Below are 11,284 nucleotides of genomic sequence, written 5' to 3'. Positions count from 1 at the left end.
CGAGAGGCACTAGTGAGTGGACGATGATGATGGTGATAGTGATAGTGGATTTGATACGAAATTTAGAATAGTGAATAGAATTGGCAGTAATTGGAAAATTTTTGATTCGTTGAAATTTGGTGTGCAAAATTGATAGTGGGACCTCCCCGATGTGGTGGGATGGCCAATCCACCATCCCTCACAAAAAGGGGGGGGGGGCAAAGGAGCACTAGTTTATGGGGTGTATGGCAGTGAAAACTAGCCCGGGTGGGTTAGGATATTGTGTGTAGGGCCCTAGAAGATGACATTAGGTAACGTTAAGGTTTAGTTAGTGACTGATACCTGTAGTGGGGACGCAGGTGGGTTAGAGTGGATTATAATGACGTGGTATGTGCTTAGTTTAAAGGGAAGACGGGGAGCACTAAGTTAGCAGGGTAACAGGTAGATGAGATGATGCCGTGTGAGTGTTGGAGGTGTATAGAAGTGTATTGTGAAAAGTGTGTAAGGAACAGGTGTGATTGCACAGGTGTGCAACTGAACAGGTGGATGGAGCAGTGTATGAGTAAGAGTGATAGTGATAGTGATGTGTGTTGTGTTGACCAACTGGTCCAGGAAGAGAAGGAGGGTGCAGGTGGCAGCAGGTGTGATTGCACAGGTGTGCAACAACAGGTGTATGTGGTTGTGTGGAATAAATGGTATGGAGTATATGGAGTATTGGAATGGATGGTTGTGGAGTGAGTATGGTGGAAGTTGTGGAGTGGAGTGGATGGTGCGAAGGTGTGAATGGGGGAAGAGTGGACCCCCATCACGGATACCCGGGGCGGGTAGTGTAAGTGTTAGGTAGAGGGTATAGGTAAATTGTGGTTGGATATTGGCATCTGTGGTGCGGGTGAGAGAATGGTATTTGGATGGGTGCATTAGTGTTGTGGAAATGGCTGGGCGTGTAGCCTGTTAGTGTGTGTAGTTGGTTTGGGCACTCCACCACTGTGAGGATGTCGGCCAGGTGAGGCCGCAGGTGGGCTCTGGGAGCCGGGAGTAGTTGTTGTGGATGGGGCCCGAGGATCCGGAGGACGGACCCGGGTAGCCCAGTGCCAGAGGGCACCAAGGGGTGACAGAGCTAGGAGGGGCCTTCCCCAGTTAGATAGGTTAGGTAAGCTCGGGTGGCAACTACAGTGGTGGAGGTGTGCAGGTGGGTAGACCTGCTGGGAGAGCTACACGTCACAGCCCAGAAATTGTGCAAGGGCACCGGGAGATGAATCTGGGGAGTGAGACCCCAAATTGAGAAGCACCACAGTTTGGGCAATGGGAATTGGTTTTTAGAACCCAGAGTGTAAGTTGGCCAATGGATTGGCAGGGAGAGACCCCGGGTAGTGTAAAGTGTGTTAATGTCATTTAGAGGATAGATAGGATGATGAAGTCTCCTCGCACCATCTGCATCCACTCACCTGAGATGACGTACCTCCACACCATGCCATGTTTAATTATTTTTATGTGCAAATGTTTTGGCTTGTGAGACGCATCATGACGTGGGTGTGACATTGTGCTTGATGTTCCATCTCTTCCTCCTTATGAGGATTGATGATGAATTTGGTGATGGCAAATTTTGAAGTAGAGGGATTGTGGAGACGAATTTGGTATAAGGGAAATAAGGGGAAGACGTGACAGTAGCGACGAATTTGTAATGTGAAGATTTTGTACATATGGGGTAAGGGCAAGGGTAGGGTAGGTGACAGGGGGGGTGACGTACGGTAGGGACGAGCTTTCTCACTTCGCCCTCCGTACGCATTTCGCCTTGCATTGCCTTATTGATGTGTACCCTTGTGACCTTACCGCTCGCTCATTTGTCTTCCCCCTTTTGTCTCCCACATGACCTGTGCGCCATTGGGCGCCGAGGGGAGCGTGCGTGAGTCCTCCATTGTGCGCCCGGAATTCCCAGAACCAGCTGTCTGCATCGATGCACCACATTATGGACCACATGTCGGTGGCCGAGCACCACTTATGGACCCCATGGGTTGGGGCATGGCCCCTCTGCTGGAACCGGCCATGAGGGCCCGAAATCTTGCTGGCGGACCTTGGCCACAGGGCACCGATGCCCCACAGGTGAACCACACGTAGTCGGCCCTGTGGGCCATAAATAAAATAAATAAAATGGACACGTTTGGGCAAGCTTTATTGCAAATAGGCCGCCAGTAAGAAAATGAAAGAAAGTCAACAACTGGAAGAAATAGTAATAGCCAGCAGAGGGAGCCGAAGAGCAAGAGATCACCTGCAGGGTTAGGGGTTGTTTGGTTATTTTTATGATTGAACATTGATGAACAGTGATGACTGCACCGATTGGTGCTTGGGGGTGTATTGGTGTGTTTTTGGGTGCTTTCATGGTGCGTCGATGCAGAGCAGACTGTCTCCCCCCAGACAGAACAATTACAGGTCCTGGGTTGAGTTTTGTAAATAAAATAGCGTCACTGTAAATAATGCTCCCCACCGTCAGTGTATAGTTTGAAGACCATTCCGCAATTCGGTTAACTGTGGGCGTAAGTCTGTTAGGCAGGGTGCAATGGAGCAGCGGGACACATTTATTTATGTTTTAAAACTGTCGCACTCAGGGTCAGGTTAAAAGTAGAGGGAACTACACCTACGTGTCACACTAAATAAAAAGTTGTAGGCCCGGAACGTGCTTAAGAGGAGGAGGGTGCAGTGTCGTGGATATGAGGACTGTATTTTTTTTATTGTGTGTATTATTATTATTGCTTGAGTCTGGCCCCTCCTGCCTCCAGTGTTGTGTAAAGGTCAAAGGGCGTCTCGGTAATTTGTCCATAAAGCATCCACGTCAGCCAATCATAGAATACCCCTGTTCAGTAGCTTATATCTTATTATGTGTTTTAGAGTAAGGCCTTGTCTTCCATTAGAATAATACTCCATTGCACCGAGTGAAAAAGAGATAGATTCCCTTCATTCCCATTCCCAAAAACCTCCATTCCCCCTTTCGTCGATTGGCAATTACCTCCCCTCCAATTGCCACCATTGACCACGAGGCAGGGTCGGAGAAGAAAGGCGTGTCTCCACCTCGTCAGAGAGGGGAGGAGTGAGCCAGCCCCACTCGACCAACCATGAGCCAGGGGTTTGGCTAGAGAGGGCGGAGGAAGAGCGATCGGGTAGGTTCGCAAAGGTTGAGGGGCGGGGCCTATATAACCCACGGCAGGGCGTTTCCCGAGGCAGATGAGCTTTGACGGAATGAGCTACGACAAGAGCGGAGTGTGTGGCTTTTTTGGTCAGAGCTGGGTTGGTCGTCAGTGGTGGTCAGTGTTTGCGTAGAGTGGAGGGGTTGCGTTGAGTTGTCGGTGGTGAGGAAGAGTTGGACTAAGCAAGAGAGAAAGAGTCCTGGAGTTAGTGAGAGAGGGAGAGAGAACCCGTCACGCCAGACCCCCCACCAGCAGCGTTGGCTTGGCTCCACCAAGCAGCTCCAACCCGCTACCCCGCGCACACGACAGGATCGGTGGCATCGGCGGCCGTCAAGGTCCAGTCCGACGTCCCGTGCGGGATCAAACTCCAACCAGCTCCGTGCTTTCCTCCAGCCACCCACCTCCTGTCATTCCTGCCTGAAATTTCCATCCATTTGTGTACGTGAGTTTGTTTTGTTCGTGCTGTCCTGGGTAGTAACAATAAGTCTGTATAAGCTAAAGATTTCACTGTGTCACCTGCGTCTCATGTCCCTGTAAATAAACGTGACTGCTTTCTTTTTGCTTATATGTGTGTAAATAATAAATCCAGTTACCCTTCTGTACGTCTTCTTCCTCTTTGCATTCGGTCGCTTTCGAGTTTTCCCGATTGAATAGCGGTGGCGCGATCCGGCCAAAGTTTGGGGTAAATCGGGTTTTAGTTAGGGGAATAACTGTTCGGTCGCGGAGCCTCCGCTCGGCAAACATACCATCTTTAACCCGTACCGTAACAATATATATACAGTCACGTGAAAAAGTAAGTACACCCCATGTAAAGTTTTGACTTTTTCAACATATTTCAACGTACAGCTATTTGATCTTCATTTCAACAATATTGACAGATAAAGGTGATATAATATAACAAATATCATGAAACATTTACATTTTGTAGTCCATTGTATAATTTAAATAAACATAAATGCAAATTTCGCATGTGGAAAAAGTAAGTACACCCCTACATTTATCACTACTTCAAATACCTAAAATTAGAATCAGGTGCCCCAGCTCAGGTGCAAATGATTATAATATCATTAGAGAGGATCTTGGAGAAACCTGTCTTATTTAAACCTCAGACATTTAGTTTGGTTTGCTCTTGGTTGTTGAATTGTGCGGCGTCACCATGCCGAGATCAAAAGAGCTCTCTGAGGCCTTCAGAAAGAAGGTTATAGATGCCTACGAGTCTGGGAAGGGATTTAAAAAGATCTCCAAACAATTTGAAATCAATCATTCGGCTGTCCGGAAGATCATCTACAAGTGGAGAAGATTCCAAACAACTGCCAACTTGTTCAGGCCAGGCCGCCCCAGCAAGTTCAGCCCGAGAGCAGACCGCAAGATGCTGAAAGAAATCTGTAAGTACCCCAGAATGTCATCACGGGACCTACAGGTAGCTCTTGCCACTGTTGATGTCAAAGTTCACGAGTCTACCATTAGAAAGCGGCTGCACAAATTTGATCTACATGGCAGGTGTGCCCGGAGGAAACCTTTGCTGTCCAGAAAGAACATCAGGGCAAGACTAAAGCTTGCCAATGAACACCTCGGCAAAGACCAGCACTTCTGGAACAATGTGCTCTGGGCAGATGAGTCAAAGGTAGAGCTATTTGGCCACAGTACCAGAAGACATGTTTGGCGAAAACCCAAGACAGCATTTGACCACAAGAACCTGATACCAACTGTAAAGCATGGTGGTGGAAATATTATGGTTTCGGGCAGCGTTGCTGCCTCAGGGCCTGGGCAGCTCACCATCATAGAATCCACTATGAATTCTTCATTGTACCAGAGGGTGCTTGAGGATAATGTGAGGCCATCTGTCGGAGAGTTGAAGCTCAACCGAGGGTGGACCTTGCAACATGACAATGACCCTAATCATACCAGTAAATCCACCAAGGAATGGCTGAAAAGAAAGAAATGGAGGGTTCAGGAATGGCCAAGTTAAAGCCCGGATCTAAATCCCATCGAGATGTTGTGGGGGGATTTGAAACGAGCTGTGCATGCAGGAAACCCCTCAAACATCGCACAGCTGAAAGAATTCTGCATGGAGGAGTGGGGAAAATTTCTCCCAGTCGATGTCAGAGACTGGTGGACAATTATAAGAAACGCCTACTTGAGGTTGTTTCTGCCAAAGGGGGCAATACCACCCATTAGAGCCAAGGGTGTACTTACTTTTTCCACATGCGAAATTTGAATTTATATTTATTTAAATTATACAATGGACTACAAAATGTAAATGTTTCATGATATTTGTTATATTATATCACCTTTATCTCTCAATATTGTTGAAATGAAGATCAAATAGCTGTATGTTGAAATATGTTGAAAAAGTCAAAACTTTACATGGGGTGTACTTACTTTTTCACGTGACTGTATATATATATATATATATATACATATATATATATATATATATATATATATATATATATATATATATATATATATATATATATATATATATATATATATTACATATATATATATATTGTTACTGATCGCGGTTTAGATGGTATGATGGGCCGAGCGGATGGTCCAACCGCGACCGAACAGTTATTCCCCGATTAGAACCCGATTCCACCCAAACGTTGGCCGGATCGCACCGCAGCTATTCAATAGGGAAAAGACAAAGGCGACACGGATGTGAAGAAGAAGAAGAAGAAGACAAAAAGGTTGGAAATACTACTAAATTTATTCCTACTATTTACATGCTCAAAGTAACCAAGGAGAAGGAAAGATAATAAAATAATATACAGAAGAATCAGAGACACAGTGCAATTATTAGCTTATACAGACTTAATTAACCCAGGGACAGAACAAACAAAACAAACTCACGTACACAAGAAGGGTGGAAAGGCAGGAGGTGGATGGCTGGAGGGAGAGGAAGGTCCAAGGGGGTCCTGCAGCACAACCGGCGCGTTTAGCAGCCGCCGTTCCTTCATGGCCCTGCTCCAAACCGCCGTTCAGGCCCCCAAGCTGCTGTTGTGGCTGCTGTGGACGTCGCGTGCTTTGCCAGGCCTTGTCCGACTCGTCTGGTCCAAACCCTCAACTCTTTCTTGGTCCGCTCACTCTTTACCACCGACTCCTCACCGCAACCAACGCAACCAACTGACCACCGACTCCACTGACTGACTCCTCACGACTCTCTCTCTTGCTTCTTGCGTGCGCGCCTTTTATAGCGCCTCCAGCGATCAAGCCGCCGGCCTTCCTGACACGCCCATCGGTGTGCTCACCTCGGCCCTGGTTGGTCACGCGACCCTCTCGCTCCGCCCTTGATGACGACGGGCGGGCACGCCCCTCTTCCCCTCTATGACGAGGTGGAGACACGCCTTTCTTCTCCGACCCTGCCTCGTGGTCAATGGCGGTTATTGGAGGGGAGGTAATTGGCAATCGAGGGTTGGCAATCACCAGAGGGGATGTAAAAGGGAATGGAGATTTTGGGGATGGGAATGAAAGGGGATCTATTCTCTTTCACTGGTGCAATGGAGTACTTCAATTAATGGGAGACACAGCCTTACTCTAAAACACAGAATAAGAGATAACTATCAAACAGGGGTATTCTATTATTTGGCTGATGTGTATGCTTGTGGACTAATTATGGGATGCCCTTTCACCTTTACACAGCTCCGGAGGTAGGGGGGCGCAGAATAAACAATAATAATAATAATACAGCACACAATCAAAAAATATACAGTCCTCATCTCCGCAACAATATATATATATATATATATATATATATATATATATATATATATATATATATATATATATATATATATATATATATATATATATAAAGGCTTGGCATTTAATATGGAATTTTTTTTTTCTTGACGGGTTTACTTTCTTAACTCAGTATATCAATCTGGTGAGTTTCTTTAACACTTTGGTGATTTATTTGTTAAAAGAACCATGTCACTGATTGTCTGTCGCAGCAAGAAGTCAACAACAGGATTATATCACAGGTGGCGTGGCAAAATGTACGGACAGGTGCATTTGATGATTGGCTTCACAGTCGGGTATACAAGGGTTGTTGCGTTCTGTGTTAGTGGAAAACAACTGCTGCACATCTCCAAAAGTTATTGCCGCTTCCTCTGGAGATGGTCCGTCAACTCGACAATGCTGTTTGTCATGGAGTGGTGGCTTTACGAAATTACGGCATGAAACAGCGTGCTCTTGCTCAGCAGTCTGGCATCACTGAAGGTCAGGAGTCAAAGATCCTGAAACGAAATGCTCAGAGGGGTGTCCCTACTCCAATACCGAGGCCAGGACGTCCCCGCAGAACCACAAGGAGGGATGATCGCCAGCTGCACCGGTTAGTCCGCAATGGCCATACCAAGTCAGCTAATCGGCTTAGGGCTGAGTGGCAGCAACTGACAAATGTGCCTGTATCCAGAAGGCTAGTCAACCAAGGACTGGTTCAAGAAGGCTATCGTGCCAGGCGTCCCCTGAGAAAGCTACGCCTGACCAGACAACACCGCCAGTGCCGATTGCAGTGGGCCAGAGAGCACCGTCAGTGGCAGCCAGGACACTGGAATCACGTGATCTTCAGTGACGAGTCTAGATTTCTGGTCTATCGTCAAGATGGCCGCGTCCGAGTGCGCAGACAAGTGCATGAAGCCTACAACAAAGATTGTATAGTGCCAAGATTCCAAGCTGGAGGTGGTGGGGTGACCGCTTGGGCTGCTTTTCATGCAGGGGGCAAAACTGACCTGGTTGTTCTGAATGGAAACCTGTACCAGTTCAAGTACAGGGCCATTCTGGAAGAAACATTGCTTCCATTTGCTCGTGCAGCCTTTCAAGGAAACTTTGTCTTCCAAGATGACAATGCACGGCCTCATCATGCTCGCATGATCCAACACTTTCTTGCTGACCGTGGTGTAGAGCATATGGAGTGGCCTGCCATGTCCCCGGATATGAATCCGATAGAGAACTTGTGGGCAGAATTAACGCGTCAAATCGACCACTTGGACCAGCAGCCAACCTCTGTGCGTGAATCGCAGCAGGCTATTGTCACTGCATGGCAAGCGATTCCTGTCCAAACCTTGGCAAATCTCGTGAACAGCATGCCTCAACGTGTACGTGCTCTCCTGAATGCTCGTGGGGGTTACACGAAGTACTGAACTGTAATTTTACTGTCCGTAATCCCAGTCGTAATTTAACTTTTGTTTTTGTTAAAAAAAAATTTGGCTAATGTGCAAAATAAAGAGATACTTCTGGAAAACGTACATAAGTTTGACACAGTACTCTCCATGAATTGAGTTCGATATCAGTTTACAACACTTTCAAGGATCAATTTATTTGTTTCGAAATGTCTAATGTGGTTTTTGTTTCTTTTAAAGGTCACATCAACAAAATCTAGAATAATTTCAACATAATTCCAATGAACTTTTGGTTCTAAGACATCTTGAAAAGTAAGTTCACCCCCACAAAAAAAATTACATATTAAAGGCCAAGTCTATATATATATATATATATATATATATATATATATATATATATATATGTATATATTGTTACGGGACCGCGGCGAGGATGTTGTTTGCCGAGCGGATGACCGCCGCGCCCGAACAGTTACCCCGACTAACCCGATTCCTGAACGTTGGCCGAATCGCGCCACAGATATTCAATGGGGAAAAGACTAAGACGAAGGATGTAAAGAAGAAAGAAAGGCAAAGGGTAAGAAATACGAATATGATTTATTTACTATTTACACAATTGAAAGAAACCAAGGAAGAAGGAAGGATAAGAAAATAAAATACAGAAGAGGAAAGGTGACACAATGAAATGCTAGCTTATCTATACAGGCTTAATTAACCCAGGGACAGAACAAACAAAGACAGACTCACGCGGGGAATGATGACAGGAATGGCAGGAGGTGGATGGCTGGAGGGAGAGGACGAAAACTGGAACCGGAGCACGGTCAGGCCGGGAGTGAGCAGCCGCTGCCCCCCTGGTCGATCGGCACGTTTAGCAGCCGCCGTTCCTTCACAGCCACGGACGAAAACTGCCGTCGAAGCTCAAAGCTGTGGTGGTTTAAAGCTGCGGTGGTTGCACTTGTTCTCAGGCTTGGCACTTGTTACTTGTCCTCAGGCTTGGCACTTGGCACTTGTTCTCTCTGACTCCCTCTCTTCCTCTCTTGCTTCGCCCTGACTCCCTCTTTCTGCTTCTTTCTCCCTCTCTCTCTCTTGCTCTCTTCGCTTCGCTTCGCCCTTTTTCTTCAAAGGCTTCCGCGCGCGCTCTTTATAGCGCCTCAGGCGATCAAGCCGCTGGTGTCCAGGACACGCCCATCGGTGAGCTCACCTCGGCCCTGGTTGGTCGCGCGGGCTCCCGATCCCGCCCTTAGAGGAGGCGTTGGCAAGGCCACGCCTTGTTCCCGGCGCTGGGCCGACTCCTCCCACCTTCGGCTCCGAGATTACCTCGTGGCTAATGGAGTCTTGGGATGAAACAAACCACAGCTGTAGCAACCCTAACAAACCGCCCAGTGCAGTTGGCAATTGAGGCTTTGAGGGAATGCAGTTGGCAATGGTTGGAAGGGGAATGTGAAGGGAATCTACTCTTATTTCACTTGGTGCAATGGAGTATTTAAATTAATGGAAGACACAGCCTTACACTAATACACATAATAAGGATATAACTACCGAACAGGGATATATGGTGTCCTGCGTGTATGTTTTATGGAATTAACTACGGGAACGCCCTTTGACCTTTATACAACAACAAATGCAGGAAGGAGGGTGACATTTTACAACAATTCATTACACAACAATAATAAATAAAAAAACATTCTCATATCCACAATATATATATATATATATATATATATATATATATATATATATATATATATATATATTTATATATATATATATATATATATATACTGTATATATATATATATATATATATATATATATATATATATACATATATATATATATATATATATATATATATATATACATATATACATATATATATATATATATATATATATATATATATATATATATATATATGTATATATGTATATATACATATATATATATATATATATATATGTATATATATATATATATATATATATATATATATATATATTTATACAGTATATATATATATATATATATATATAAATATATATATATATATATATATATATATATATATATATATATATATATATATATATCAATCAAATGAATCAATTTTTAGTTCTCCAACCTTTTATGAGCAAAATAAACAACTGCTCGACGTTTCGATCAGCAACATGGATGACCTTTCTCTGACCTTTCTCAAGAGTAAAGCAAAACAACTCTATACCCTCTCTTATATAAGAGAAAAAGGGGTGGGGACACCGAAACCACCAATCAATGCCATTCTGGAACAACTCGTGCCATTCAAATTTAAACCGTAAATCAAAACCAAAACCGTTGAACCAACTGAAACCACACATTGGGATGTTACATAAAAACAACCGTTAAATCACACGTTGAAGCAAACAAAACGTAGCATAATTCAAATAAATCGATGAAAAATAAACAACTTGATTAATTGCTTCAAGTGATGGTGGTAACTTAAACGAATTAAGCTAAATGGATACATCGCAAACCTAAGGTAAGAATATATACCAAAGTGACAGCAACCGAGGTAATAATTTATATACTTGGTGACGCAGTTTCTCTGATACGTTTCTGCATGAGAGGGCCAAAAGCTAGTGGTAAGTCCAACACTTCCTCTGTGAGCGACACAACAGACTCCTCCACATACCATGCCTCCAAAATCCCCCTTATTCGTTTACTGGGGGTTGCACCCAAAATACTGGCACTATCCCATCGGGGAACATGGCCAGCCTTCAGACCATGTTTGGCAGTGACAGATCTCTTTGGATAGTTGCACTCGAAGGCCTTGCGGTGCTCATTGACACGTTGTCTTAATGTTCTCCCTGTCTCTCCAATATATTCTGCCCCACAAACACAGGGAACCCTGTATACCACCCCTGCCTGGTCAAAGACCACGAACACCCAAAAGACCCTGAAGTCCAAAAAACCCCAAAGACCCTTAAATATCCAGAAGACCCAAAATGCCCAAAATACCCCAAA

The sequence above is a fragment of the Myxine glutinosa genome, chromosome 2, assembly GCF_964187855.1.
Source record: "Myxine glutinosa chromosome 2, kmMyxGlut1.1, whole genome shotgun sequence".
In the NCBI taxonomy this organism is placed as follows: domain Eukaryota; kingdom Metazoa; phylum Chordata; class Myxini; order Myxiniformes; family Myxinidae; genus Myxine; species Myxine glutinosa.
The sequence above is the reverse complement of the archived record's forward strand: the minus strand, read 5'-3'. Positions refer to the sequence as shown.